Below are 26242 nucleotides of genomic sequence, written 5' to 3' on the forward strand. Positions count from 1 at the left end.
ATGACAACCTGCAGAGCTAGTGGCGTCAAAATTAACACTCATACTTGATGTGACTCAAAAGGCGAACGAGTTACTTTCCGACGTTGTTTTAGATGTGCAAGTGCCAGTGGAAACTCGCGGTGACGGCACTCTGCCGACCATTTCGCTAGTTAACACCGGTCTTGTAGTGTGTGTTTCAAGCTCAAGAGCATCTCCAAGCAGAAAATGGTCCACAGCAACATTCAGACGGTTTCGTACTTCTCAAATGCTACATTAAAACGGTATGTTTCTTTTTCAGAACTGATAAAACACGAGCGTGACTGCATTCGAACCTGTAATCTTCAGATCCGAAGTCCGACGCCTTATCCATTAGGCCACACAGTCACTGACGACCAAGTGCAACTTGTATATGACTCATCTCGAAACGCTCACACCCCTGATAATTTGTGTTTTCGTTCTACACAGCCGCTGCCCTTGCTCTTTCCCACCCATTCGTTACATTCAACCTCTTACGTGACCGACCAAATATAGACTGGGAAACAAGACCACACACTTTGTGCATACGGAATCGAAGGCAGGGCGTGCCTCGCCGCATTTGCCACGATGGCCATTTGCTACTTCTGCAGAAGCGGCGGCGGCGGCGACGACGACGACGACGACGACGACGACGACGACGACGACGACGACGACCGCGAGTGGCTCTGACATATGTGAGAAATACATCTATAAAATGTAATTCAGACTGCCTCGTCCCACCTTATGCTGTACCGCTTTGGCAAAGGCTTTATCTGCGCCATTTGCCTTAATCACATCTGAGAGTAATTCTTAATAAAAGGCATGTCGCTAATTGTTCGTCATCACAGATACTGTTTGCTATACGGCCACGACACGCAACTGATTTCCAAAATTCGACTTCTTCCTTTGAAGATGGTACTCACGACCCTTGGTTTACTAGTCCAGTGCTCTACCACTGAGCTAAAGGGGCGCGTCCTAGCGGTACTTTTGCGTACTTCGTCCTTACGGTCGTCTGGATCATCAGACTTCAGCTGACAACACTTCATATTACCGACTAATATTTGCAGCTATGGCGACCCATTACTGCTTGGCTACACATCTGACACGTAACCGATGTCCTCTCCAAACAACAACACTTGCATTTCAGAACATGTCTTTCACACATGTCTACAAAGTCACCTTCACCTTCAAATACAGTATCCTAGCTACTGACAGAGACGTAGGCAAAGTTTAAAGTTGCTATTTCCATTACATCACGTTAATCAGAAAAACAGTAATTTACACCTGCAGCGGAACAAATTTCCGTTCCGCCCAGGGTGGGGCTCGAACCCACGACCCTGAGATTAAGAGTCTCATGCTCTAACGACTGAGCTAGCCGGGCTGCTTGGATGAATACTTGCCAGGCAGCACGTCACACAGTACTCGTTTGGGTTGGGTATTCCCATACAGAATCTCTCCATGCTGCCTAATGTTTTCCTAACGTCACACTCGTCACGTACTTCACTTTTATTTCATAATCATTTCTGAGAGGTAAAGGAATTGCATGACAACCTGCAGAGCTAGTGGCGTCAAAATTAACACTCATACTTGATGTGACTCAAAAGGCTAACGAGTTACTTTCCGACGTTGTTTTAGATGTGCAAGTGCCAGTGGAAACTCGCGGTGACGGCACTCTGCCTACCATTTCGCTAGTTAACACCGGTCTTGTAGTGTGTGTTTCAAGCTCAAGAGCATCTCCAAGCAGAAAATGGTCAACAGCAACATTCAGACGGTTTCGTACTGCTCAAATGCTACATTAAAACGGTATGTTTCTTTTTCACAACTGATAAAACACGAGCGTGACAGTATTCCAACCTGTAATCTTCAGATCCGAAGTCCGACGCCTTATCCATTAGGCCACACAGTCACTGACGACCAAGTGCAACTTGTATATGACTCATCTCGAAACGCTCACACCCCTGATAATTTGTGTTTTCGTTCTACACAGCCGCTGCCCTTGCTCTTTCCCACCCATTCGTTACATTCAACCTCTTACGTGACCGACCAAATATAGACTGGGAAACAAGACCACACACTTTGTGCATACGGAATCGAAGGCAGGGCGTGCCTCGCCGCATTTGCCACGATGGCCATTTGCTACTTCTGCAGAAGCGGCGGCGGCGACGACGACGACGACGACGACGACGACGACGACGACCGCGAGAGGCTCTGACATATGGGAGAAATACATCTATAAAATGTAATTCAGACTGCCTCGTCCCACCTTATGCTGTACCGCTTTGGCAAGGGCTTTGTCCGCGCCATTCGCCTTAATCACATCTGAGAGTAATTCTTAATAAAAGGCATGTCGCTAATTGTTCGTCATCATAGATACTGTTTGCTATACGGCCACGACGCGCAACTGATTTCCAAAAATTCGACTTCTTCCTTTGAGGATGTAACTCACGACCCTTGGTTTACTAGTCCAGTGCTCTACCACTGAGCTAAAGAAGCGCGGCCTAGCGGTACTTTTGCATACTTCGTCCTTACGGTCGTCTGGATCATCAGACTTCAGCTGACAACACTTCATATTACCGACTAATATTTGCAGCTATGGCAACCCATTACTGCTTGGCTACACATCTGACACATAACCGATGTCCTCTCCAAACAACAACACCTGAATTTCAGAACATGTCTTTCACACATGTCTACAAAATCTCCTTCACCTTCAAATACAGTTTCCTTGCGACTGACAGAGACGTAGGCAAAGTTTAAAGTTGCTATTTCCATTACAACACGTTAATCAGAAAAACAGTAATTACATCTGCAGCGGAACAAAATTCCGTTCCGCCCAGCGTGGGGCTCGAACCCACGACCCTGAGATTAAGAGTCTCATGCTCTACCGACTGAGCTAGCCGGGCTGCTTGGGTGAATACTTGCCGGGCAGCACGTCACACAGTACTCGTTTGGGTTGGGTGGTCCCATACAGAATCTCTCCATGCTGCCTAATGTTTTCCTAACGTCACACTCGTCACGTACTTCACTTTTATTTCATAATCATTTCTGAGAGGTAAAGGAATTGCATGACAACCTGCAGAGCTAGTGGCGTCAAAATTAACACTCATACTTGATGTGACTCAAAAGGCTAACGAGTTACTTTCCGACGTTGTTTTAGATGTGCAAGTGCCAGTGGAAACTCGCGGTGACGGCACTCTGCCTACCATTTCGCTAGTTAACACCGGTCTTGTAGTGTGTGTTTCAAGCTCAAGAGCATCTCCAAGCAGAAAATGGTCAACACCAACATTCAGACGGTTTCGTACTGCTCAAATGCTACATTAAAACGGTATGTTTCTTTTTCACAACTGATAACACACGAGCGTGACAGTATTCGAACCTGTAATCTTCAGATCCGAAGTCCGACGCCTTATCCATTAGGCCACACAGTCACTGACGACCAAGTGCAACTTGTATATGACTCATTTCGTAACGCTCACACCCCTGATAATTTGTGTTTTCGTTCTACACAGCCGCTGCCCTTGCTCTTTCCCACCCATTCGTTACATTGAACCTCTTACGTGACCGACCAAATATAGACTGGGAAACAAGACCACACACTTTGTGCATACGGAATCGAAGGCAGGGCGTGCCTCGCCGCATTTGCCACGATGGCCATTTGCTACTTCTGCAGAAGCGGCGACGACGACGACGACGACGACGACGACCGCGAGAGGCTCTGACATATGTGAGAAATCCATCTATAAAATGTAATTCAGACTGCCTCGTCCCACCTTATGCTGTACCGCTTTGGCAAAGGCTTTATCTGCGCCATTCGCCTTAATCACATCTGAGAGTAATTCTTAATAAAAGGGATGTCGCCAATTGTTCGTCATCACAGATACTGTTTGCTATACGGCCACGACGCGCAACTGATTTCCAAAATTCGACTTCTTCCTTTGAGGATGCAACTCACGACCCTTGGTTTACTAGTCCAGTGTTCTACCACTGAGCTAAAGAGGCGCGGCCTAGCGGTACTTTTGCGTACTTCGTCCTTACGGTCGTCTGGATCATCAGACTTCAGCTGACAACACTTCATATTACCGACTAATATTTGCAGCTATGGCGACCCATTACTGCTTGGCTACACATCTGACACGTAACCAATGTCCTCTCCAAACAACAACACTTGCATTTCAGAACATGTCTTTCACACATGTCTACAAAATCACCTTCACCTTCAAATACAGTTTCCTTGCGACTGACAGAGACGTAGGCAAAGTTTAAAGTTGCTATTTCCATTACATCACGTTAATCAGAAAAACAGTAATTTACATCTGCAGCGGAACAAAATTCCGTTCCGCCCAGCGTGGGGCTCGAACCCACGACCCTGAGATTAAGAGTCTCATGCTCCACCGACTGAGCTAGCCGGGCTGCTTGGGTGAATACTTGCCGGGCAGCACGTCACACAGTACTCGTTTGGGTTGGGTGGTCCCATACAGAAACTCTCCATGCTGCCTAATGTTTTCCTAACGTCACACTCGTCACGTACTTCACTTTTATTTCATAATCATTTCTGAGAGGTAAAGGAATTGCATGACAACCTGCAGAGCTAGTGGCGTCAAAATTAACACTCATACTTGATGTGACTCAAAAGGCGAACGAGTTACTTTCCGACGTTGTTTTAGATGTGCAAGTGCTAGTGGAAACTCGCGGTGACGGCACTCTGCCTACCATTTCGCTAGTTAACACCGGTCTTGTAGTGTGTGTTTCAAGCTCAAGAGCATCTCCAAGCAGAAAATGGTCAACAGCAACATTCAGACGGTTTCGTACTGCTCAAATGCTACATTAAAACGGTATGTTTCTTTTTCACAACTGATAAAACACGAGCGTGACTGTATTCCAACCTGTAATCTTCAGATCCGAAGTCTGACGCCTTATCCATTAGGCCACACAGTCACTGACCACCAAGTGCAACTTGTATATGACTCATCTCGAAACGCTCACACCCCTGATAATTTGTGTTTTCGTTCTACACAGCCGCTGCCCTTGCTCTTTCCCACCCATTCGTTACATTCAACCTCTTACGTGACCGACCAAATATAGACTGGGAAACAAGACCACACACTTTGTGCATACGGAATCGAAGGCAGGGCGTGCCTCGCCGCATTTGCCACGATGGCCATTTGCTACTTCTGCAGAAGCGGCGGCGGCGACGACGACGACGACGACGACGACGACGACGACCGCGAGAGGCTCTGACATATGTGAGAAATCCATCTATAAAATGTAATTCAGACTGCCTCGTCCCACCTTATGCTGTACCGCTTTGGCAAAGGCTTTATCAGCGCCATTCGCCTTAATCACATCTGAGAGTAATTCTTAATAAAAGGGATGTCGCCAATTGTTCGTCATCACAGATACTGTTTGCTATACGGCCACGACGCGCAACTGATTTCCAAAATTCGACTTCTTCCTTTGAGGATGCAACTCACGACCCTTGGTTTACTAGTCCAGTGTTCTACCACTGAGCTAAAGAGGCGCGGCCTAGCGGTACTTTTGCGTACTTCGTCCTTACGGTCGTCTGGATCATCAGACTTCAGCTGACAACACTTCATATTACCGACTAATATTTGCAGCTATGGCGACCCATTACTGCTTGGCTACACATCTGACACGTAACCGATGTCCTCTCCAAACAACAACACTTGCATTTCAGAACATGTCTTTCACACATGTCTACAAAATCACCTTCACCTTCAAATACAGTTTCCTTGCGACTGACAGAGACGTAGGCAAAGTTTAAAGTTGCTATTTCCATTACATCACGTTAATCAGAAAAACGGTAATTTACATCTGGAGCGGAACAAAATTCCGTTCCGCCCAGCGTGGGGCTCGAACCCACGACCCTGAGATTAAGAGTCTCATGCTCTACCGACTGAGCTAGCCGGGCTGCTTGGGTGAATACTTGCCGAGCAGCACGTCACACAGTACTCGTTTGGGTTGGGTGGTCCCATACAGAAACTCTCCATGCTGCCTAATGTTTTCCTAACGTCACACTCGTCACGTACTTCACTTTTATTTCATAATCATTTCTGAGAGGTAAAGGAATTGCATGACAACCTGCAGAGCTAGTGGCGTCAAAATTAACACTCATACTTGATGTGACTCAAAAGGCGAACGAGTTACTTTCCGACGTTGTTTTAGATGTGCAAGTGCTAGTGGAAACTCGCGGTGACGGCACTCTGCCTACCATTTCGCTAGTTAACACCGGTCTAGTAGTGTGTGTTTCAAGCTCAAGAGCATCTCCAAGCAGAAAATGGTCAACAGCAACATTCAGACGGTTTCGTACTGCTCAAATGCTACATTAAAACGGTATGTTTCTTTTTCACAACTGATAAAACACGAGCGTGACAGTATTCCAACCTGTAATCTTCAGATCCGAAGTCCGACGCCTTATCCATTATGCCACACAGTCACTGACGACCAAGTGCAACTTGTATATGACTCATCTCGTAACGCTCACACCCCTGATAATTTGTGTTTTCGTTCTACACAGCCGCTGCCCTTGCTCTTTCCCACCCATTCGTTACATTGAACCTCTTACGTGACCGACCAAATATAGACTGGGAAACAAGACCACACACTTTGTGCATACGGAATCGAAGGCAGGGCGTGCCTCGCCGCATTTGCCACGATGGCCATTTGCTACTTCTGCAGAAGCGGCGACGACGACGACGACGACGACGACGACCGCGAGAGGCTCTGACATATGTGAGAAATACATCTATAAAATGTAATTCAGACTGCCTCGTCCCACCTTATGCTGTACCGCTTTGGCAAAGGCTTTATCTGCGCCATTCGCCTTAATCACATCTGAGAGTAATTCTTTATAAAAGGGATGTCGCCAATTGTTCGTCATCACAGATACTGTTTGCTATACGGCCACGACGCGCAACTGATTTCCAAAATTCGACTTCTTCCTTTGAGGATGCAACTCACGACCCTTGGTTTACTAGTCAAGTGTTCTACCACTGAGCTAAAGAGGCGCGGCCTAGCTTTACTTTTGCGTACTTCGTCCTTACGGTCGTCTGGATCATCAGACTTCAGCTGACAACACTTCATATTACCGACTAATATTTGCAGCTATGGCGACCCATTACTGCTTGGCTACACATCTGACACGTAACCGATGTCCTCTCCAAACAACAACACTTGCATTTCAGAACATGTCTTTCACACATGTCTACAAAATCACCTTCACCTTCAAATACAGTTTCCTTGCGACTGACAGAGACGTAGGCAAAGTTTAAAGTTGCTATTTCCATTACATCACGTTAATCAGAAAAACAGTAATTTACATCTGCAGCGGAACAAAATTCCGTTCCGCCCAGCGTGGGGCTCGAACCCACGACCCTGAGATTAAGAGTCTCATGCTCTACCGACTGAGCTAGCCGGGCTGCTTGGGTGAATACTTGCCGGGCAGCACGTCACACAGTACTCGTTTGGGTTGGGTGGTCCCATACAGAAACTCTCCATGCTGCCTAATGTTTTCCTAACGTCACACTCGTCACGTACTTCACTTTTATTTCATAATCATTTCTGAGAGGTAAAGGAATTGCATGACAACCTGCAGAGCTAGTGGCGTCAAAATTAACACTCATACTTTATGTGACTCAAAAGGCTAACGAGTTACTTTCCGACGTTGTTTTAGATGTGCAAGTGCCAGTGGAAACTCGCGGTGACGGCACTCTGCCTACCATTTCTCTAGTTAACAGCGGTCTTGTAGTGTGTGTTTCAAGCTCAAGAGCTTCTCCAAGCAGAAAATGGTCAACAGCAACATTCAGACGGTTTCGTACTGCTCAAATGCTACATCTAAACGGTATGTTTCTTTTTCACAACTGATAAAACACGAGCGTGACAGTATTCCAACCTGTAATCTTCAGATCCGAAGTGCGACGCCTTATCCATTAGGCCACACAGTCACTGACGACCAAGTGCAACTTGTATATGACTCATCTCGAAACGCTCACACCCCTGATAATTTGTGTTTTCGTTCTACACAGCCGCTGCCCTTGCTCTTTCCCACCCATTCGTTACATTCAACCTCTTACGTGACCGAACAAATATAGACTGGGAAACAAGACCACACACTTTGTGCATACGGAATCGAAGGCAGGGCGTGCCTCGCCGCATTTGCCACGATGGCCATTTGCTACTTCTGCAGAAGCGGCGGCGGCGGCGGCGACGACGACGACGACGACGACGACCGCGAGAGGCTCTGACATATGTGAGAATTACATCTATAAAATGTAATTCAGACTGCCTCGTCCCACCTTATGCTGTACCGCTTTGGCAAAGGCTTTATCTGCGCCATTCGCCTTAATCACATCTGAGAGTAATTCTTAATAAAAGGCATGTCGCTAATTGTTCGTCATCACAGATACTGTTTGCTATACGGCCACGACGCGCAACTGATTTCCAAAAATTCGACTTCTTCCTTTGAGGATGTAACTCACGACCCTTGGTTTACTAGTTCAGTGCTCTACCACTGAGCTAAAGAAGCGCGGCCTAGCGGTACTTTTGCGTACTTCGTCCTTACGGTCGTCTGGATCATCAGACTTCAGCTGACAACACTTCATATTACCGACTAATATTTGCAGCTATGGCGACCCATTACTGCTTGGCTACACATCTGACACATAACCGATGTCCTCTCCAAACAACAACACCTGAATTTCAGAACATGTCTTTCACACATGTCTACAAAATCTCCTTCACCTTCAAATACAGTTTCCTTGCGACTGACAGAGACGTAGGCAAAGTTTAAAGTTGCTATTTCCATTACATCACGTTAATCAGAAAAACAGTAATTTACATCTGCAGCGGAACAAAATTTCGTTCCGCCCAGCGTGGGGCTCGAACCCACGACCCTAAGATTAAGAGTCTCACGCTATACCGACTGAGCTAGCCGGGCTGCTTGGGAGAATACTTGCCGAGCAGCACGTCACACAGTACTCGTTTGGGTTGGGTGGTTCCATATAGAATCTCTCCAAGCTGCCTAATGTTTTCCTAACGTCACACTCGTCACGTACTTCACTTTTATTTCATAATCATTTCTGAGAGGTAAAGGAATTGCATGACAACCTGCAGAGCTAGTGGCGTCAAAATTAACACTCATACTTGATGTGACTCAAAAGGCGAACGAGTTACTTTCCGACGTTGTTTTAGATGTGCAAGTGCGAGTGGAAACTCGCGGTGACGGCACTCTGCCGACCATTTCGCTAGTTAACACCGGTCTTGTAGTGTGTGTTTCAAGCTCAAGAGCATCTCCAAGCAGAAAATGGTCAACAGCAACATTCAGACGGTTTCGTACTTCTCAAATGCTACATTAAAACGGTATGTTTCTTTTTCAGAACTGATAAAACACGAGCGTGACAGCATTCGAACCTGTAATCTTCAGATCCGAAGTCCGACGCCTTATCCATTAGGCCACACAGTCTCTGACGACCAAGGGCAACTTGTATATGACTCATCTCGAAACGCTCACACCCCTGATAATTTGTGTTTTCGTTCTACACAGCCGCTGCCCTTGCTCTTTCCCACCCATTCGTTACACTCAACCTCTTACGTGACCGACCAAATATAGACTGGGAAACAAGACCACACACTTTGTGCATACGGAATCGAAGGCAGGGCGTGCCTCGCCGCATTTACCACGATGGCCATTTGCTACTTCTGCAGAAGCGGCGGCGGCGGCGACGACGACGACGACGACGACGACGACGACGACGACGACGACGACGACGACCGCGAGAGGCTCTGACATATGTGAGAAATACATCTATAAAATGTAATTCAGACTGCCTCGTCCCACCTTATGCTGTACCGCTTTGGCAAAGGCTTTATCTGCGCCATTCGCCTTAATCACATCTGAGAGTAATTCTTAATAAAAGGCATGTCGCTAATTGTTCGTCATCACAGATACTGTTTGCTATACGGCCACGACGCGCAACTGATTTCCAAAAATTCGACTTCTTCCTTTGAGGATGTAACTCACGACCCTTCGTTTACTAGTTCAGTGCTCTACCACTAAGCTAAAGAAGCGCGGCCTAGCGGTACTTTTGCGTACTTCGTCCTTACGGTCGTCTGGATCATCAGACTTCAGCTGACAACACTTCATATTACCGACTAATATTTGCAGCTATGGCGACCCATTACTGCTTGGCTACACATCTGACACATAACCGATGTCCTCTCCAAACAACAACACCTGAATTTCAGAACATGTCTTTCACACATGTCTACAAAATCTCCTTCACCTTCAAATACAGTTTCCTTGCGACTGACAGAGACGTAGGCAAAGTTTAAAGTTGCTATTTCCATTACATCACGTTAATCAGAAAAACAGTAATTTACATCTGCAGCGGAACAAAATTCCGTTCCGCCCAGCGTATGGCTCGAACCCACGACCCTGAGATTAAGAGTCTCACGCTCTACCGACTGAGCTAGCCGGGCTGCTTGGGTGAATACTTGCCGAGCAGCACGTCACACAGTACTCGTTTGGGTTGGGTGGTTCCATATAGAATCTCTCCATGCTGCCTAATGTTTTCCTAACGTCACACTCGTCACGTACTTCACTTTTATTTCATAATCATTTCTGAGAGGTAAAGGAATTGCATGACAACCTGCAGAGCTAGTGGCGTCAAAATTAACACTCATACTTGATGTGACTCAAAAGGCGAACGAAATACTTTCCGACGTTGTTTTAGATGTGCAAGTGCGAGTGGAAACTCGCGGTGACGGCACTCTGCCGACCATTTCGCTAGTTAACACCGGTCTTGTAGTGTGTGTTTCAAGCTCAAGAGCATCTCCAAGCAGAAAATGGTCAACAGCAACATTCAGACGGTTTCGTACTTCTCAAATGCTACATTAAAACGGTATGTTTCTTTTTCAGAACTGATAAAACACGAGCGTGACAGCACTCGAACCTGTAATCTTCAGATCCGAAGTCCGACGCCTTATCCATTAGGCCACACAGTCACAGACGACCAAGTGCAACTTGTATATGACTCATCTCGAAACGCTCACACCCCTGATAATTTGTGTTTTCGTTCTACACAGCCGCTGCCCTTGCTCTTTCCCACCCATTCGTTACATTCAACCTCTTACGTGACCGACCAAATATAGACTGGGAAACAAGACCACACACTTTGTGCATACGGAATCGAAGGCAGGGCGTGCCTCGCCGCATTTGCCACGATGGCCATTTGCTACTTCTGCAGAAGCGGCGGCGGCGACGACGACGACGACGACGACGACGACGACGACGACGACGACGACGACGACGACCGCGAGAGGCTCTGACATATGTGAGAAATACATCTATAAAATGTAATTCAGACTGCCTCGTCCCACCTTATGCTGTACCGCTTTGGCAAAGGCTTTATCTGCGCCATTCGCCTTAATCACATCTGAGAGTAATTCTTAATAAAAGGCATGTCGCTAATTGTTCGTCATCACAGATACTGTTTGCTATACGGCCACGACGCGCAACTGATTTCCAAAAATTCGACTTCTTCCTTTGAGGATGTAACTCACGACCCTTGGTTTACTAGTTCAGTGCTCTACCACTGAGCTAAAGAAGCGCGGCCTAGCGGTACTTTTGCGTACTTCGTCCTTACGGTCGTCTGGATCATCAGACTTCAGCTGACAACACTTCATATTACCGACTAATATTTGCAGCTATGGCGACCCATTACTGCTTGGCTACACATCTGACACATAACCGATGTCCTCTCCAAACAACAACACCTGAATTTCAGAACATGTCTTTCACACATGTCTACAAAATCTCCTTCACCTTCAAATACAGTTTCCTTGCGACTGACAGAGACGTAGGCAAAGTTTAAAGTTGCTATTTCCATTACATCACGTTAATCAGAAAAACAGTAATTTACATCTGCAGCGGAACAAAATTCCGTTCCGCCCAGCGTATGGCTCGAACCCACGACCCTGAGATTAAGAGTCTCACGCTCTACCGACTGAGCTAGCCGGGCTGCTTGGGTGAATACTTGCCGAGCAGCACGTCACACAGTACTCGTTTGGGTTGGGTGGTTCCATATAGAATCTCTCCATGCTGCCTAATGTTTTCCTAACGTCACACTCGTCACGTACTTCACTTTTATTTCATAATCATTTCTGAGAGGTAAAGGAATTGCATGACAACCTGCAGAGCTAGTGGCGTCAAAATTAACACTCATACTTGATGTGACTCAAAAGGCGAACGAGTTACTTTCCGACGTTGTTTTAGATGTGCAAGTGCGAGTGGAAACTCGCGGTGACGGCACTCTGCCGACCATTTCGCTAGTTAACACCGGTCTTGTAGTGTGTGTTTCAAGCTCAAGAGCATCTCCAAGCAGAAAATGGTCAACAGCAACATTCAGACGGTTTCGTACTTCTCAAATGCTACATTAAAACGGTATGTTTCTTTTTCAGAACTGATAAAACACGAGCGTGACAGCATTCGAACCTGTAATCTTCAGATCCGAAGTCCGACGCCTTATTCATTAGGCCACACAGTCACTGGCGACCAAGTGCAACTTGTATATGACTCATCTCGAAACGCTCACACCCCTGATAATTTGTGTTTTCGTTCTACACAGCCGCTGCCCTTGCTCTTTCCCACCCATTCGTTACATTCAACCTCTTACGTGACCGACCAAATATAGACTGGGAAACAAGACCACACACTTTGTGCATACGGAATCGAAGGCAGGGCGTGCCTCGCCGCATTTGCCACGATGGCCATTTGCTACTTCTGCAGAAGCGGCGACGACGACGACGACGACGACGACGACGACGACGACCGCGAGAGGCTCTGACATATGTGAGAAATACATCTATAAAATGTAATTCAGACTGCCTCGTCCCACCTTATGCTGTACCGCTTTGGCAAAGGCTTTATCTGCGCCATTCGCCTTAATCACATCTGAGAGTAATTCTTAATAAAAGGCATGTCGCTAATTGTTCGTCATCACAGATACTGTTTGCTATACGGCCACGACGCGCAACTGATTTCCAAAAATTCGACTTCTTCCTTTGAGGATGTAACTCACGACCCTTGGTTTACTAGTTCAGTGCTCTACCACTGAGCTAAAGAAGCGCGGCCTAGCGGTACTTTTGCGTACTTCGTCCTTACGGTCGTCTGGATCATCAGACTTCAGCTGACAACACTTCATATTACCGACTAATATTTGCAGCTATGGCGACCCATTACTGCTTGGCTACACATCTGACACATAACCGATGTCCTCTCCAAACAACAACACCTGAATTTCAGAACATGTCTTTCACACATGTCTACAAAATCTCCTTCACCTTCAAATACAGTTTCCTTGCGACTGACAGAGACGTAGGCAAAGTTTAAAGTTGCTATTTCCATTACATCACGTTAATCAGAAAAACAGTAATTTACATCTGCAGCGGAACAAAATTCCGTTCCGCCCAGCGTATGGCTCGAACCCACGACCCTGAGATTAAGAGTCTCACGCTCTACCGACTGAGCTAGCCGGGCTGCTTGGGTGAATACTTGCCGAGCAGCACGTCACACAGTACTCGTTTGGGTTGGGTGGTTCCATATAGAATCTCTCCATGCTGCCTAATGTTTTCCTAACGTCACACTCGTCACGTACTTCACTTTTATTTCATAATCATTTCTGAGAGGTAAAGGAATTGCATGACAACCTGCAGAGCTAGTGGCGTCAAAATTAACACTCATACTTGATGTGACTCAAAAGGCGAACGAGTTACTTTCCGACGTTGTTTTAGATGTGCAAGTGCGAGTGGAAACTCGCGGTGACGGCACTCTGCCGACCATTTCGCTAGTTAACACCGGTCTTGTAGTGTGTGTTTCAAGCTCAAGAGCATCTCCAAGCAGAAAATGGTCAACAGCAACATTCAGACGGTTTCGTACTTCTCAAATGCTACATTAAAACGGTATGTTTCTTTTTCAGAACTGATAAAACACGAGCGTGACAGCATTCGAACCTGTAATCTTCAGATCCGAAGTCCGACGCCTTATCCATTAGGCCACACAGTCACTGACGACCAAGTGCAACTTGTATATGACTCATCTCGAAACGCTCACACCCCTGATAATTTGTGTTTTCGTTCTACACAGCCGCTGCCCTTGCTCTTTCCCACCCATTCGTTACATTCAACCTCTTACGTGACCGACCAAATATAGACTGGGAAACAAGACCACACACTTTGTGCATACGGAATCGAAGGCAGGGCGTGCCTCGCCGCATTTGCCACGATGGCCATTTGCTACTTCTGCAGAAGCGGCGGCGGCGACGACGACGACGACGACGACGACGACCGCGAGAGGCTCTGACATATGTGAGAAATACATCTATAAAATGTAATTCAGACTGCCTCGTCCCACCTTATGCTGTACCGCTTTGGCAAAGGCTTTATCTGCGCCATTCGCCTTAATCACATCTGAGAGTAATTCTTAATAAAAGGCATGTCGCTAATTGTTCGTCATCACAGATACTGTTTGCTATACGGCCACGACGCGCAAGTGATTCCCAAAAAATCGACTTCTTCCTTTGAGGATGTAACTCACGACCCTTGGTTTACTAGTTCAGTGCTCTACCACTGAGCTAAAGAAGCGCGGCCTAGCGGTACTTTTGCGTACTTCGTCCTTACGGTCGTCTGGATCATCAGACTTCAGCTGACAACACTTCATATTACCGACTAATATTTGCAGCTATGGCGACCCATTACTGCTTGGCTACACATCTGACACATAACCGATGTCCTCTCCAAACAACAACACCTGAATTTCAGAACATGTCTTTCACACATGTCTGCAAAATCTCCTTCACCTTCAAATACAGTTTCCTTGCGACTGACAGAGACGTAGGCAAAGTTTAAAGTTGCTATTTCCATTACATCACGTTAATCAGAAAAACAGTAATTTACATCTGCAGCGGAACAAAATTTCTTTCCGCCCAGCGTGGGGCTCGAACCCACGACCCTGAGATTAAGAGTCTCACGCTCTACCGACTGAGCTAGCCGGGCTGCTTGGGTGAATACTGGCCGAGCAGCACGTCACACAGTACTCGTTTGGGTTGGGTGGTTCCATATAGAATCCATGCTGCCTAATGTTTTCCTGACGTCACACTCGTCACGTACTTCACTTTTATTTCATAATCATTTCTGAGAGGTAAAGGAATTGCATGACAACCTGCAGAGCTAGTGGCGTCAAAATTAACACTCATACTTGATGTGACTCAAAAGGCGAACGAGTTACTTTCCGATGTTGTTTTAGATGTGCAAGTGCCAGTGGAATCTCGCGGTGACGGCACTCTGCCGACCATTTCGCTAGTTAACACCGGTCTTGTAGTGTGTGTTTCAAGCTCAAGAGCATCTCCAAGCAGAAAATGGTCAACAGCAACATTCAGACGGTTTCGTACTTCTCAAATGCTACATTAAAACGGTATGTTTCTTTTTCAGAACTGATAAAACACGAGCGTGACAGCATTCGAACCTGTAATCTTCAGATCCGAAGTCCGACGCCTTATCCATTAGGCCACACAGTCACTGGCGACCAAGTGCAACTTGTATATGACTCATCTCGAAACGCTCACACCCCTGATAATTTGTGTTTTCGTTCTACACAGCCGCTGCCCTTGCTCTTTCCCACCCATTCGTTACATTCAACCTCTTACGTGACCGACCAAATATAGACTGGGAAACAAGACCTCACACTTTGTGCATACGGAATCGAAGGCAGGGCGTGCCTCGCCGCATTTGCCACGATGGCCATTTGCTACTTCTGCAGAAGCGGCGACGACGACGACGACGACGACGACGACCGCGAGAGGCTCTGACATATGTGAGAAATACATCTATAAAATGTAATTCAGACTGCCTCGTCCCACCTTATGCTGTACCGCTTTGGCAATGGCTTTATCTGCGCCATTCGCCTTAATCACATCTGAGAGTAATTCTTAATAAAAGGGATGTCGCCAATTGTTCGTCATCACAGATACTGTTTGCTATACGGCCACGACGCGCAACTGATTTCCAAAATTCGACTTCTTCCTTTGAGGATGCAACTCACGACCCTTGGTTTACTAGTCCAGTGTTCTACCACTGAGCTAAAGAGGCGCGGCCTAGCGGTACTTTTGCGTACTTCGTCCTTACGGTCGTCTGGATCATCAGACTTCAGCTGACAACACTTCATATTACCGACTAATATTTGCAGGTATGGCGACCCATTACTGCTTGGCTACACATCTGACACGTAACCGATGTCCTCTCCAAACAACAACACTTGCATTTCAGAACATGTCTTTCACACATGTCTACAAAATCACCTTCACCTTCAAATACAGTTTCCTTGCGACTGACAGAGACGTAGGCAAAGTTTAAAGTTGCTATTTCCATTACATCACGTTAATCAGAAAAACAGTAATTTACATCTGCAGCGGAACAAAATTCCGTTCCGCCCAGCGTGGGGCTCGAACCCACGACCCTGAGATTAAGAGTCTCATGCTCTACCGACTGAGCTAGCCGGGCTGCTTGGGTGAATACTTGCCGGGCAGCACGTCACACAGTACTCGTTTGGGTTGGGTGGTCCCATACAGAAACTCTCCATGCTGCCTAATGTTTTCCGAACGTCACACTCGTCACGTACTTCACTTTTATTTCATAATCATTTCTGAGAGGTAAAGGAATTGCATGACAACCTGCAGAGCTAGTGGCGTCAAAATTAACACTCATACTTGATGTGATTCAAAAGGCGAACGAGTTACTTTCCGACGTTGTTTTAGATGTGCAAGTGCTAGTGGAAACTCGCGGTGACGGCACTCTGCCTACCATTTCATTAGTTAACACCGGTCTTGTACTGTGTGTTTCAAGCTCAAGAGCATCTCCAAGCAGAAAATGGTCAACAGCAACATTCAGACGGTTTCGTACTGCTCAAATGCTACATTAAAAAGGTATGTTTCTTTTTCACAACTGATAAAACACGAGCGTGACAGTATTCGAACCTGTAATCTTCAGATCCGAAGTCCGACGCCTTATCCATTAGGCCACACAGTCACTGACGACCAAGTGCAACTTGTATATGACTCATCTCGTAACGCTCATACCCCTGATAATTTGTGTTTTCGTTCTACACAGCCGCTGCCCTTGCTCTTTCCCACCCATTCGTTACATTGAACCTCTTACGTGACCGACCAAATATAGACTGGGAAACAAGACCACACACTTTGTGCATACGGAATCGAAGGCAGGGCGTGCCTCGCCGCATTTGCCACGATGGCCATTTGCTACTTCTGCAGAAGCGGCGACGACGACGACGACGACGACGACGACGACGACGACCGCGAGAGGCTCTGACATATGTGAGAAATACATCTATAAAATGTAATTCAGACTGCCTCGTCCCACCTTATGCTGTACCGCTTTGGCAAAGGCTTTATCTGCGCCATTCGCCTTAATCACATCTGAGAGTAATTCTTAATAAAAGGCATGTCGCTAATTGTTCGTCATCACAGATACTGTTTGCTATACGGCCACGACGCGCAACTGATTTCCAAAAATTCGACTTCTTCCTTTGAGGATGTAACTCACGACCCTTGGTTTACTAGTTCAGTGCTCTACCACTGAGCTAAAGAAGCGCGGCCTAGCGGTACTTTTGCGTACTTCGTCCTTACGGTCGTCTGGATCATCAGACTTCAGCTGACAACACTTCATATTACCGACTAATATTTGCAGCTATGGCGACCCATTACTGCTTGGCTACACATCTGACACATAACCGATGTCCTCTCCAAACAACAACACCTGAATTTCAGAACATGTCTTTCACACATGTCTACAAAATCTCCTTCACCTTCAAATACAGTTTCCTTGCGACTGACAGAGACGTAGGCAAAGTTTAAAGTTGCTATTTCCATTACATCACGTTAATCAGAAAAACAGTAATTTACATCTGCAGCGGAACAAAATTCCGTTCCGCCCAGCGTATGGCTCGAACCCACGACCCTGAGATTAAGAGTCTCACGCTCTACCGACTGAGCTAGCCGGGCTGCTTGGGTGAATACTTGCCGAGCAGCACGTCACACAGTACTCGTTTGGGTTGGGTGGTTCCATATAGAATCTCTCCATGCTGCCTAATGTTTTCCTAACGTCACACTCGTCACGTACTTCACTTTTATTTCATAATCATTTCTGAGAGGTAAAGGAATTGCATGACAACCTGCAGAGCTAGTGGCGTCAAAATTAACACTCATACTTGATGTGACTCAAAAGGCGAACGAGTTACTTTCCGACGTTGTTTTAGATGTGCAAGTGCGAGTGGAAACTCGCGGTGACGGCACTCTGCCGACCATTTCGCTAGTTAACACCGGTCTTGTAGTGTGTGTTTCAAGCTCAAGAGCATCTCCAAGCAGAAAATGGTCAACAGCAACATTCAGACGGTTTCGTACTTCTCAAATGCTACATTAAAACGGTATGTTTCTTTTTCAGAACTGATAAAACACGAGCGTGACAGCATTCGAACCTGTAATCTTCAGATCCGAAGTCCGACGCCTTATCCATTAGGCCACACAGTCACTGACGACCAAGTGCAACTTGTATATGACTCATCTCGAAACGCTCACACCCCTGATAATTTGTGTTTTCGTTCTACACAGCCGCTGCCCTTGCTCTTTCCCACCCATTCGTTACATTCAACCTCTTACGTGACCGACCAAATATAGACTGGGAAACAAGACCACACACTTTGTGCATACGGAATCGAAGGCAGGGCGTGCCTCGCCGCATTTGCCACGATGGCCATTTGCTACTTCTGCAGAAGCGGCGGCGGCGACGACGACGACGACGACGACGACGACCGCGAGAGGCTCTGACATATGTGAGAAATACATCTATAAAATGTAATTCAGACTGCCTCGTCCCACCTTATGCTGTACCGCTTTGGCAAAGGCTTTATCTGCGCCATTCGCCTTAATCACATCTGAGAGTAATTCTTAATAAAAGGCATGTCGCTAATTGTTCGTCATCACAGATACTGTTTGCTATACGGCCACGACGCGCAAGTGATTCCCAAAAAATCGACTTCTTCCTTTGAGGATGTAACTCACGACCCTTGGTTTACTAGTTCAGTGCTCTACCACTGAGCTAAAGAAGCGCGGCCTAGCGGTACTTTTGCGTACTTCGTCCTTACGGTCGTCTGGATCATCAGACTTCAGCTGACAACACTTCATATTACCGACTAATATTTGCAGCTATGGCGACCCATTACTGCTTGGCTACACATCTGACACATAACCGATGTCCTCTCCAAACAACAACACCTGAATTTCAGAACATGTCTTTCACACATGTCTGCAAAATCTCCTTCACCTTCAAATACAGTTTCCTTGCGACTGACAGAGACGTAGGCAAAGTTTAAAGTTGCTATTTCCATTACATCACGTTAATCAGAAAAACAGTAATTTACATCTGCAGCGGAACAAAATTTCTTTCCGCCCAGCGTGGGGCTCGAACCCACGACCCTGAGATTAAGAGTCTCACGCTCTACCGACTGAGCTAGCCGGGCTGCTTGGGTGAATACTGGCTGAGCAGCACGTCACACAGTACTCGTTTGGGTTGGGTGGTTCCATATAGAATCCATGCTGCCTAATGTTTTCCTGACGTCACACTCGTCACGTACTTCACTTTTATTTCATAATCATTTCTGAGAGGTAAAGGAATTGCATGACAACCTGCAGAGCTAGTGGCGTCAAAATTAACACTCATACTTGATGTGACTCAAAAGGCGAACGAGTTACTTTCCGACGTTGTTTTAGATGTGCAAGTGCGAGTGGAAACTCGCGGTGACGGCACTCTGCCGACCATTTCGCTAGTTAACACCGGTCTTGTAGTGTGTGTTTCAAGCTCAAGAGCATCTCCAAGCAGAAAATGGTCAACAGCAACATTCAGACGGTTTCGTACTTCTCAAATGCTACATTAAAACGGTATGTTTCTTTTTCAGAACTGATAAAACACGAGCGTGACAGCATTCGAACCTGTAATCTTCAGATCCGAAGTCCGACGCCTTATCCATTAGGCCACACAGTCACTGGCGACCAAGTGCAACTTGTATATGACTCATCTCGAAACGCTCACACCCCTGATAATTTGTGTTTTCGTTCTACACAGCCGCTGCCCTTGCTCTTTCCCACCCATTCGTTACATTCAACCTCTTACGTGACCGACCAAATATAGACTGGGAAACAAGACCTCACACTTTGTGCATACGGAATCGAAGGCAGGGCGTGCCTCGCCGCATTTGCCACGATGGCCATTTGCTACTTCTGCAGAAGCGGCGACGACGACGACGACGACGACGACGACCGCGAGAGGCTCTGACATATGTGAGAAATACATCTATAAAATGTAATTCAGACTGCCTCGTCCCACCTTATGCTGTACCGCTTTGGCAATGGCTTTATCTGCGCCATTCGCCTTAATCACATCTGAGAGTAATTCTTAATAAAAGGGATGTCGCCAATTGTTCGTCATCACAGATACTGTTTGCTATACGGCCACGACGCGCAACTGATTTCCAAAATTCGACTTCTTCCTTTGAGGATGCAACTCACGACCCTTGGTTTACTAGTCCAGTGTTCTACCACTGAGCTAAAGAGGCGCGGCCTAGCGGTACTTTTGCGTACTTCGTCCTTACGGTCGTCTGGATCATCAGACTTCAGCTGACAACACTTCATATTACCGACTAATATTTGCAGGTATGGCGACCCATTACTGCTTGGCTACACATCTGACACGTAACCGATGTCCTCTCCAAACAACAACACTTGCATTTCAGAACATGTCTTTCACACATGTCTACAAAATCACCTTCACCTTCAAATACAGTTTCCTTGCGACTGACAGAGACGTAGGCAAAGTTTAAAGTTGCTATTTCCATTACATCACGTTAATCAGAAAAACAGTAATTTACATCTGCAGCGGAACAAAATTCCGTTCCGCCCAGCGTGGGGCTCGAACCCACGACCCTGAGATTAAGAGTCTCATGCTCTACCGACTGAGCTAGCCGGGCTGCTTGGGTGAATACTTGCCGGGCAGCACGTCACACAGTACTCGTTTGGGTTGGGTGGTCCCATACAGAAACTCTCCATGCTGCCTAATGTTTTCCGAACGTCACACTCGTCACGTACTTCACTTTTATTTCATAATCATTTCTGAGAGGTAAAGGAATTGCATGACAACCTGCAGAGCTAGTGGCGTCAAAATTAACACTCATACTTGATGTGATTCAAAAGGCGAACGAGTTACTTTCCGACGTTGTTTTAGATGTGCAAGTGCTAGTGGAAACTCGCGGTGACGGCACTCTGCCTACCATTTCATTAGTTAACACCGGTCTTGTACTGTGTGTTTCAAGCTCAAGAGCATCTCCAAGCAGAAAATGGTCAACAGCAACATTCAGACGGTTTCGTACTGCTCAAATGCTACATTAAAAAGGTATGTTTCTTTTTCACAACTGATAAAACACGAGCGTGACAGTATTCGAACCTGTAATCTTCAGATCCGAAGTCCGACGCCTTATCCATTAGGCCACACAGTCACTGACGACCAAGTGCAACTTGTATATGACTCATCTCGTAACGCTCATACCCCTGATAATTTGTGTTTTCGTTCTACACAGCCGCTGCCCTTGCTCTTTCCCACCCATTCGTTACATTGAACCTCTTACGTGACCGACCAAATATAGACTGGGAAACAAGACCACACACTTTGTGCATACGGAATCGAAGGCAGGGCGTGCCTCGCCGCATTTGCCACGATGGCCATTTGCTACTTCTGCAGAAGCGGCGGCGGCGACGACGACGACGACGACGACGACGACGACCGCGAGAGGCTCAGACATATGTGAGAAATACATCTATAGAATGTAATTCAGACTGCCTCGTCCCACCTTATGCTGTACCGCTTTGGCAAAGGCTTTATCTGCGCCATTCGCCTTAATCACATCTGAGAGTAATTCTTAATAAAAGGCATGTCGCTAATTGTTCGTCATCACAGATACTGTTTGCTATACGGCCACGACGCGCAACTGATTTCCAAAAATTCGACTTCTTCCTTTGAGGATGTAACTCACGACCCTTGGTTTACTAGTTCAGTGCTCTACCACTGAGCTAAAGAAGCGCGGCCTAGCGGTACTTTTGCGTACTTCGTCCTTACGGTCGTCTGGATCATCAGACTTCAGCTGACAACACTATATATTACCGACTAATATTTGCAGCTATGGCGACCCATTACTGCTTGGCTACACATCTGACACATAACCGATGTCCTCTCCAAACAACAACACCTGAATTTCAGAACATGTCTTTCACACATGTCTACAAAATCTCCTTCACCTTCAAATACAGTTTCCTTGCGACTGACAGAGACGTAGGCAAAGTTTAAAGTTGCTATTTCCATTACATCACGTTAATCAGAAAAACAGTAATTTACATCTGCAGCGGAACAAAATTTCTTTGCGCCCAGCGTGGGGCTCGAACCCACGACCCTGAGATTAAGAGTCTCACGCTCTACCGACTGAGCTAGCCGGGCTGCTTGGGTGAATACTTGCCGAGCAGCACGTCACACAGTACTCGTTTGGGTTGGGTGGTTCCATATAGAATCTCTCCAAGCTGCCTAATGTTTTCCTAACGTCACACTCGTCACGTACTTCACTTTTATTTCATAATCATTTCTGAGAGGTAAAGGAATTGCATGACAACCTGCAGAGCTAGTGGCGTCAAAATTAACACTCATACTTGATGTGACTCAAAAGGCGAACGAGTTACTTTCCGACGTTGTTTTAGATGTGCAAGTGCGAGTGGAAACTCGCGGTGACGGCACTCTGCCGATCATTTCGCTAGTTAACACCGGTCTTGTAGTGTGTGTTTCAAGCTCAAGAGCATCTCCAAGCAGAAAATGGTCAACAGCAACATTCAGACGGTTTCGTACTTCTCAAATGCTACATTAAAACGGTATGTTTCTTTTTCAGAACTGATAAAACACGAGCGTGACAGCATTCGAACCTGTAATCTTCAGATCCGAAGTCCGACGCCTTATCCATTAGGCCACACAGTCTCAGACGACCAAGGGCAACTTGTATATGACTCATCTCGAAACGCTCATACCCCTGATAATTTGTGTTTTCGTTCTACACAGCCGCTGCCCTTGCTCTTTCCCACCCATTCGTTACATTCAACCTCTTACGTGACCGACCAAATATAGACTGGGAAACAAGACCACACACTTTGTGCATACGGAATCGAAGGCAGGGCGTGCCTCGCCGCATTTACCACGATGGCCATTTGCTACTTCTGCAGAAGCGGCGGCGGCGACGACGACGACGACGACGACGACGACGACCGCGAGAGGCTCTGACATATGTGAGAAATACATCTATAAAATGTAATTCAGACTGCCTCGTCCCACCTTATGCTGTACCGCTTTGGCAAAGGCTTTATCTGCGCCATTCGCCTTAATCACATCTGAGAGTAATTCTTAATAAAAGGCATGTCGCTAATTGTTCGTCATCACAGATACTGTTTGCTATACAGCCACGACGCGCAACTGATTTCCAAAAATTCGACTTCTTCCTTTGAGGATGTAACTCACGACCCTTGGTTTACTAGTTCAGTGCTCTACCACTGAGCTAAAGAAGCGCGGCCTAGCGGTACTTTTGCGTACTTCGTCCTTACGGTCGTCTGGATCATCAGACTTCAGCTGACAACACTTCATATTACCGACTAATATTTGCAGCTATGGCGACCCATTACTGCTTGGCTACACATCTGACACATAACCGATGTCCTCTCCAAACAACACCACCTGAATTTCAGAACATGTCTTTCACACATGTCTACAAAATCTCCTTCACCTTCAAATACAGTTTCCTTGCGACTGACAGAGACGTAGGCAAAGTTTAAAGTTGCTATTTCCATTACATCACGTTAATCAGAAAAACAGTAATTTACATCTGCAGCGGAACAAAATTCCGTTCCGCCCAGCGTGGGGCTCGAACCCACGACCCTGAGATTAAGAGTCTCACGCTCTACCGACTGAGCTAGCCGGGCTGCTTGGGTGAATACTTGCCGAGCAGCACGTCACACAGTACTCGTTTGGGTTGGGTGGTTCCATATAGAATCTCTCCATGCTGCCTAATGTTTTCCTAACGTCACACTCGTCACGTACTTCACTTTTATTTCATAATCATTTCTGAGAGGTAAAGGAATTGCATGACAACCTGCAGAGCTAGTGGCGTCAAAATTAACACTCATACTTGATGTGACTCAAAAGGCGAACGAGTTACTTTCCGACGTTGTTTTAGATGTGCAAGTGCGAGTGGAAACTCGCGGTGACGGGACTCTGCCGACCATTTCGCTAGTTAACACCGGTCTTGTAGTGTGTGTTTCAAGCTCAAGGGCATCTCCAAGCAGAAAATGGTCAACAGCAACATTCAGACGGTTTCGTACTTCTCAAATGCTACATTAAAACGGTATGTTTCTTTTTCAGAACTGATAAAACACGAGCGTGACAGCATTCGAACCTGTAATCTTCAGATCCGAAGTCCGACGCCTTATCCATTAGGCCACACAGTCACTGACGACCAAGTGCAACTTGTATATGACTCATCTCGAAACGCTCACACCCCTGATAATTTGTGTTTTCGTTCTACACAGCCGCTGCCCTTGCTCTTTCCCACCCATTCGTTACATTCAACCTCTTACGTGACCGACCAAATATAGACTGGGAAACAAGACCACACACTTTGTGCATACGGAATCGAAGGCAGGGCGTGCCTCGCCGCATTTGCCACGATGGCCATTTGCTACTTCTGCAGAAGCGGCGGCGGCGACGACGACGACGACGACGACGACGACGACGACCGCGAGAGGCTCTGACATATGTGAGAAATACATCTATAAAATGTAATTCAGACTGCCTCGTCCCACCTTATGCTGTACCGCTTTGGCAAAGGCTTTATCTGCGCCATTCGCCTTAATCACATCTGAGAGTAATTCTTAATAAAAGGCATGTCGCTAATTGTTCGTCATCACAGATACTGTTTGCTATACGGCCACGACGCGCAACTGATTTCCAAAAAATCGACTTCTTCCTTTGAGGATGTAACTCACGACCCTTGGTTTACTAGTTCAGTGCTCTACCACTGAGCTAAAGAAGCGCGGCCTAGCGGTACTTTTGCGTACTTCGTCCTTACGGTCGTCTGGATCATCAGACTTCAGCTGACAACACTTCATATTACCGACTAATATTTGCAGCTATGGCGACCCATTACTGCTTGGCTACACATCTGACACGTAACCGATGTCCTCTCCAAACAACAACACTTGCATTTCACAACATGTCTTTCACACATGTCTACAAAGTCACCTTCACCTTCAATACAGTATCCTTGCTACTGACAGAGACGTAGGCAAAGTTTAAAGTTGCTATTTCCATTACATCACGTTAATCAGAAAAACAGTAATTTACATCTGCAGCGGAACCAATTTCCGTTCCGCCCAGCGTGGGGCTCGAACCCACGACCCTGAGATTAAGAGTCTCATGCTCTACCGACTGAGCTAGCCGGGCTGCTTGGATGAATACTTGCCGGGCAGCACGTCACACAGTACTCGTTTGGGTTGGGTGGTCCCATACAGAATCTCTCCATGCTGCCTAATGTTTTCCTAACGTCACACTCGTCACGTACTTCACTTTTATTTCATAATCATTTCTGAGAGGTAAAGGAATTGCATGACAACCTGCAGAGCTAGTGGCGTCAAAATTAACACTCATACTTGATGTGACTCAAAAGGCTAACGAGTTACTTTCCGACGTTGTTTTAGATCTGCAAGTGCCAGTGGAAACTCGCGGTGACGGCAATCTGCCTACCATTTCGCTAGTTAACACCGGTCTTGTAGTGTGTGTTTCAAGCTCAAGAGCATCTCCAAGCAGAAAATGGTCAACAGCAACATTCAGACGGTTTCGTACTGCTCAAATGCTACATTAAAACGGTATGTTTCTTTTTCACAACTGATAAAACACGAGCGTGACAGTATTCGAACCTGTAATCTTCAGATCCGAAGTCCGACGCCTTATCCATTAGGCCACACAGTCACTGACGACCAAGTGCAACTTGTATATGACTCATCTCGAAACGCTCACACCCCTGATAATTTGTGTT

The 26242-nt window shown here is 46.4% G+C and overlaps 17 non-coding genes across 17 annotated transcripts; all 17 read right to left on the bottom strand.

The window, feature by feature from the left end:
- Positions 1 to 1302: 1302 nt before the first annotated feature.
- On the bottom strand, positions 1303 to 1375 carry Trnak-cuu (transfer RNA lysine (anticodon CUU)). Its single transcript has one exon. It is a non-coding gene; the product is annotated as a tRNA-Lys (tRNA).
- Positions 1376 to 2824: 1449 nt separating this feature from the next.
- Positions 2825 to 2897, bottom strand: Trnak-cuu (transfer RNA lysine (anticodon CUU)). Its single transcript has one exon. It is a non-coding gene; the product is annotated as a tRNA-Lys (tRNA).
- Positions 2898 to 4331: 1434 nt separating this feature from the next.
- Trnak-cuu (transfer RNA lysine (anticodon CUU)) lies at positions 4332 to 4404 on the bottom strand. The gene has a single exon. It is a non-coding gene; the product is annotated as a tRNA-Lys (tRNA).
- Positions 4405 to 5850: 1446 nt separating this feature from the next.
- Positions 5851 to 5923, bottom strand: Trnak-cuu (transfer RNA lysine (anticodon CUU)). The gene has a single exon. It is a non-coding gene; the product is annotated as a tRNA-Lys (tRNA).
- A 1434-nt stretch (positions 5924 to 7357) lies between these two features.
- Positions 7358 to 7430, bottom strand: Trnak-cuu (transfer RNA lysine (anticodon CUU)). The gene has a single exon. It is a non-coding gene; the product is annotated as a tRNA-Lys (tRNA).
- A 1444-nt stretch (positions 7431 to 8874) lies between these two features.
- On the bottom strand, positions 8875 to 8947 carry Trnak-cuu (transfer RNA lysine (anticodon CUU)). Its single transcript has one exon. It is a non-coding gene; the product is annotated as a tRNA-Lys (tRNA).
- A 1468-nt stretch (positions 8948 to 10415) lies between these two features.
- Positions 10416 to 10488, bottom strand: Trnak-cuu (transfer RNA lysine (anticodon CUU)). The gene has a single exon. It is a non-coding gene; the product is annotated as a tRNA-Lys (tRNA).
- A 1468-nt stretch (positions 10489 to 11956) lies between these two features.
- Positions 11957 to 12029, bottom strand: Trnak-cuu (transfer RNA lysine (anticodon CUU)). The gene has a single exon. It is a non-coding gene; the product is annotated as a tRNA-Lys (tRNA).
- A 1444-nt stretch (positions 12030 to 13473) lies between these two features.
- Trnak-cuu (transfer RNA lysine (anticodon CUU)) lies at positions 13474 to 13546 on the bottom strand. Its single transcript has one exon. It is a non-coding gene; the product is annotated as a tRNA-Lys (tRNA).
- Positions 13547 to 14987: 1441 nt separating this feature from the next.
- On the bottom strand, positions 14988 to 15060 carry Trnak-cuu (transfer RNA lysine (anticodon CUU)). The gene has a single exon. It is a non-coding gene; the product is annotated as a tRNA-Lys (tRNA).
- Positions 15061 to 16490: 1430 nt separating this feature from the next.
- Positions 16491 to 16563, bottom strand: Trnak-cuu (transfer RNA lysine (anticodon CUU)). The gene has a single exon. It is a non-coding gene; the product is annotated as a tRNA-Lys (tRNA).
- A 1444-nt stretch (positions 16564 to 18007) lies between these two features.
- On the bottom strand, positions 18008 to 18080 carry Trnak-cuu (transfer RNA lysine (anticodon CUU)). The gene has a single exon. It is a non-coding gene; the product is annotated as a tRNA-Lys (tRNA).
- Positions 18081 to 19521: 1441 nt separating this feature from the next.
- Trnak-cuu (transfer RNA lysine (anticodon CUU)) lies at positions 19522 to 19594 on the bottom strand. Its single transcript has one exon. It is a non-coding gene; the product is annotated as a tRNA-Lys (tRNA).
- A 1430-nt stretch (positions 19595 to 21024) lies between these two features.
- On the bottom strand, positions 21025 to 21097 carry Trnak-cuu (transfer RNA lysine (anticodon CUU)). Its single transcript has one exon. It is a non-coding gene; the product is annotated as a tRNA-Lys (tRNA).
- Positions 21098 to 22541: 1444 nt separating this feature from the next.
- Positions 22542 to 22614, bottom strand: Trnak-cuu (transfer RNA lysine (anticodon CUU)). Its single transcript has one exon. It is a non-coding gene; the product is annotated as a tRNA-Lys (tRNA).
- Positions 22615 to 24058: 1444 nt separating this feature from the next.
- On the bottom strand, positions 24059 to 24131 carry Trnak-cuu (transfer RNA lysine (anticodon CUU)). The gene has a single exon. It is a non-coding gene; the product is annotated as a tRNA-Lys (tRNA).
- A 1446-nt stretch (positions 24132 to 25577) lies between these two features.
- Positions 25578 to 25650, bottom strand: Trnak-cuu (transfer RNA lysine (anticodon CUU)). The gene has a single exon. It is a non-coding gene; the product is annotated as a tRNA-Lys (tRNA).
- Between the last annotated feature and the right edge of the window lie 592 nt (positions 25651 to 26242).

The sequence above is a fragment of the Schistocerca gregaria genome, chromosome 8, assembly GCF_023897955.1.
Source record: "Schistocerca gregaria isolate iqSchGreg1 chromosome 8, iqSchGreg1.2, whole genome shotgun sequence".
Lineage (NCBI taxonomy): Eukaryota > Metazoa > Arthropoda > Insecta > Orthoptera > Acrididae > Schistocerca > Schistocerca gregaria.